Source organism: Schistocerca piceifrons, unplaced genomic scaffold, assembly GCF_021461385.2.
Source record: "Schistocerca piceifrons isolate TAMUIC-IGC-003096 unplaced genomic scaffold, iqSchPice1.1 HiC_scaffold_382, whole genome shotgun sequence".
NCBI lineage: Eukaryota > Metazoa > Arthropoda > Insecta > Orthoptera > Acrididae > Schistocerca > Schistocerca piceifrons.
The window spans coordinates 37,501-41,857 of record NW_025728606.1 but is presented as its reverse complement, the minus strand read 5'-3'; the positions used below and the strand labels follow the sequence as shown (position 1 = coordinate 41,857).

The 4,357-nt window shown below is 57.8% G+C and overlaps 2 non-coding genes and 1 pseudogene across 2 annotated transcripts; all 3 read left to right on the top strand.

Annotated features, from left to right (window-relative positions):
* The first annotated feature begins 1,289 nt into the window (after window positions 1–1,289).
* Window positions 1,290–3,205, top strand: LOC124747100. The gene has a single exon (XR_007011530.1). It is a non-coding gene; the product is annotated as a small subunit ribosomal RNA (ribosomal RNA).
* Window positions 3,206–3,561: 356 nt separating this feature from the next.
* On the top strand, window positions 3,562–3,716 carry LOC124747108. Its single transcript, XR_007011533.1, has one exon. It is a non-coding gene; the product is annotated as a 5.8S ribosomal RNA (ribosomal RNA).
* Window positions 3,717–3,906: 190 nt separating this feature from the next.
* LOC124747105 overlaps window positions 3,907–4,357 on the top strand; it is a 4,242-nt pseudogene continuing 3,791 nt past the window's right edge.

Genomic DNA, 4,357 nt, shown 5'->3' with positions numbered 1-4,357 from the left:
CATAGAGACGTGTGGGAGGAACGGACGCCGTGGATGGCGATCAGCATGAGCTGTCTGTTGATGTATTCGGACCTAGTCGTCCTCTCCTCACACACCGTGATGGCATGGTGCACCGCGTTCCATATCTGCGACATGCTACAGAGGCCCGGTTGACAGTCGTTCGAGCAATGGACATCGCATACGTACGGGGGCCACCTTCCACGTATTGTCTAGGCGTGCACATTTTGTTGCGTGTATGTGGGCAGACGTAGTGTGGCGTGACACCTGACACAGGCATGCAATAATCGTTGAAGTTGCAAATGGCGATGGACGCCTGCGTTTTCTGGTGAAGTTACGCAAATGAACAAATGGTAACCTGTTGTGGTGCGGTTGTTCTCGCTAGGGGTGAATCGGTGATGGCGACGATAGGTTGAGGTACGAACCGGTTGTTCCAGCGATACCCACCATGCCGACGAAACTGAACGGCATCTGGGTGTGAAGCGATACGCGGCGGTGGCTGGGTGGGACCGTCCCCGGCCGGTGAGGGGGCGCCTCCCGGCGTGCTGGCCGCGCGGTGCGTGGGCGCACGCGCTACCAGCCGGCTGGTGGGGGGCGGCCAGTGGCAGGCGCGCCGGCCGACGGACGCGGCAGGCGTCGCAGCTGCGCGCCGGCGCACCCTGCGCGCGGCGCCGTGCGGCCAAAGTAGGTCCTCGCGGGCCCGGTGCGAAGCGCGGTGGACATCTTCAGTGTGCTGGTCCGATTGAGGACTGTGTGCGTTGAGGATGCGCCGCCGCCCGCGGCGCTCGGCGCCGCGACGCCGTCTGCTGCTCGGTCGCCCCAGCGGTTCTCGCTGGTGGTTTGTATCGCAGCTGTGCGGATGTGTTGGCGCGTGCGCTGTGCTGGGAAGAGTTCGCTTCGGCACCCAAGTGGGGCTTTTGTCCTTCTGTGGCGCTGGCCGTTGGAGCTGCCGGTCACCGTAGGTGGCGCGTGTTGTCCTCCCGCCGGCAATGCCACGACAGCACGCTCCCGGGCCTCTGTCGGCAGCGGCAAGCTCAGTTGGGAGCACGGGTGGTCGCACCGAAAGCGTCTACTCGCCTAACTCCGGGCGATTGCGCCTCTCTCGAACCCGACCAAGTACTTGGGGACGGCGCTGCGCGCCGCCGGGACCTGAGAGGGTTTCGAGGTGTATTGTGCAGGGGAGCTCAGCCTCCTCCTGTTTGCAGAATGATTGAGCGGACGCTTGCGTGTTCGCGCGGGCCCCCGGGGACACACTCCCGGGCGGCCGGCTGCTCAGCTCTAGTTGACGCAGCTCCCTGGTTGATCCTGCCAGTAGTCATATGCTTGTCTCAAAGATTAAGCCATGCATGTCTCAGTACAAGCCGCATTAAGGTGAAACCGCGAAATGGCTCATTAAATCAGTTATGTTCCTTAGATCGTACCCACGTTACTTGGATAACTGTGGTAATTCTAGAGCTAATACATGCAAACAGAGTCCCGACCAGAGATGGAAGGGACGCTTTTATTAGATCAAAACCAATCGGTCGGCTCGTCCGGTCCCGTTTGCCTTGGTGACTCTGAATAACTTTGGGCTGATCGCACGGTCCTCGTACCGGCGGACGCATCTTTCAAATGTCTGCCTTATCAACTGTCGATGGTAGGTTCTGCGCCTACCATGGTTGTAACGGGTAACGGGGAATCAGGGGTTCGATTCCGGAGAGGGAGCCTGAGAAACGGCTACCACATCCAAGGAAGGCAGCAGGCGCGCAAATTACCCACTCCCGGCACGGGGAGGTAGTGACGAAAAATAACGATACGGGACTCATCCGAGGCCCCGTAATCGGAATGAGTACACTTTAAATCCTTTAACGAGTATCTATTGGAGGGCAAGTCTGGTGCCAGCAGCCGCGGTAATTCCAGCTCCAATAGCGTATATTAAAGTTGTTGCGGTTAAAAAGCTCGTAGTTGGATTTGTGTCCCACGCTGTTGGTTCACCGCCCGTCGGTGTTTAACTGGCATGTATCGTGGGACGTCCTGCCGGTGGGGCGAGCCGAAGGCGTGCGACCGCCTCGTGCGTGCTCGTGCGTCCCGAGGCGGACCCCGTTGAAATCCTACCAGGGTGCTCTTTATTGAGTGTCTCGGTGGGCCGGCACGTTTACTTTGAACAAATTAGAGTGCTTAAAGCAGGCAAGCCCGCCTGAATACTGTGTGCATGGAATAATGGAATAGGACCTCGGTTCTATTTTGTTGGTTTTCGGAACCCGAGGTAATGATTAATAGGGACAGGCGGGGGCATTCGTATTGCGACGTTAGAGGTGAAATTCTTGGATCGTCGCAAGACGAACAGAAGCGAAAGCATTTGCCAAGTATGTTTTCATTAATCAAGAACGAAAGTTAGAGGTTCGAAGGCGATCAGATACCGCCCTAGTTCTAACCATAAACGATGCCAGCCAGCGATCCGCCGCAGTTCCTCCGATGACTCGGCGGGCAGCCTCCGGGAAACCAAAGCTTTTGGGTTCCGGGGGAAGTATGGTTGCCAAAGCTGAAACTTAAAGGAATTGACGGAAGGGCACCACCAGGAGTGGAGCCTGCGGCTTAATTTGACTCAACACGGGAAACCTCACCAGGCCCGGACACCGGAAGGATTGACAGATTGATAGCTCTTTCTTGATTCGGTGGGTGGTGGTGCATGGCCGTTCTTAGTTGGTGGAGCGATTTGTCTGGTTAATTCCGATAACGAACGAGACTCTAGCCTGCTAACTAGTCGCGTGACATCCTTCGTGCTGTCAGCGATTACTTTTCTTCTTAGAGGGACAGGCGGCTTCTAGCCGCACGAGATTGAGCAATAACAGGTCTGTGATGCCCTTAGATGTTTCTGGGCCGCACGCGCGCTACACTGAAGGAATCAGCGTGTCTTCCTAGGCCGAAAGGTCGGGGTAACCCGCTGAACCCTCCTTCGTGCTAGGGATTGGGGCTTGCAATTGTTCCCCATGAACGAGGAATTCCCAGTAAGCGCGAGTCATAAGCTCGCGTTGATTACGTCCCTGCCCTTTGTACACACCGCCCGTCGCTACTACCGATTGAATGATTTAGTGAGGTCTTCGGACTGGTACGCGGCATTGACTCTGTCGTTGCCGATGCTACCGGAAAGATGACCAAACTTGATCATTTAGAGGAAGTAAAAGTCGTAACAAGGTTTTCCGTAGGTGAACCTGCGGAAGGATCATTACCGACTAGACTGCATGTCTTTCGATGTGCGTGTCGTGTCGCGCAACACGCTACCTGTACGGCTCGCCGTAGCCGGTGCGCCGCGTGCGGAACCCACGCGTGCCTCTCAAAACTAGCGGCAATGTTGTGTGGTACGAGCGCTGAAGCGCTGGAGCGGCTGGCCTGCGGCACCTGGCGCCTGGCGCCGGTTTTTGAATGACTTTTCGCCCGAGTGCCTGTCCCGCTCCGGTGTGGAGCCGTACGACGCCCGTCGGCCGTGAGGCCGTTGGACACAGAACGCTGGAACAGGGGCCGCCACACGCCTCACTCCCGCCTATGCGACCGTCTCGAAAGAGACGGCGGAAACTGAGAAAAGATCACCCAGGACGGTGGATCACTCGGCTCGTGGGTCGATGAAGAACGCAGCAAATTGCGCGTCGACATGTGAACTGCAGGACACATGAACATCGACGTTTCGAACGCACATTGCGGTCCATGGATTCCGTTCCCGGGCCACGTCTGGCTGAGGGTCGGCTGACGTATACTGAAGCGCGCGGCGTTTGCCCCGCTTCGCAGACCTGGGAGTGTCGCGGCCGCCTGTGGGGCCGGCCGCGTCTCCTCAAACGTGCGATGCGCGCCCGTCGCCTGGCGGTTCGCATACCGGTACTTTCTCGGTAGCGTGCACAGCCGGCTGGCGGTGTGGCGTGCGACACCCTCGTACAACGACCTCAGAGCAGGCGAGACTACCCGCTGAATTTAAGCATATTACTAAGCGGAGGAAAAGAAACTAACAAGGATTCCCCCAGTAGCGGCGAGCGAACAGGGAAGAGTCCAGCACCGAACCCCGCAGGCTGCCGCCTGTCGTGGCATGTGGTGTTTGGGAGGGTCCACAACCTACCCCCCGACGCCTCGCGCCGAGCCCAAGTCCAACTTGAATGAGGCCACGGCCCGTAGAGGGTGCCAGGCCGTAGCGGCCGGTGCGAGCGTCGGCGGGACCTCTCCTTCGAGTCGGGTTGCTTGAGAGTGCAGCTCCAAGTGGGTGGTAAACTCCATCTGAGACTAAATATGACCACGAGACCGATAGCGAACAAGTACCGTGAGGGAAAGTTGAAAAGAACTTTGAAGAGAGAGTTCAAAAGTACGTGAAACCGTTCTGGGGTAAACGTGAGAAGTC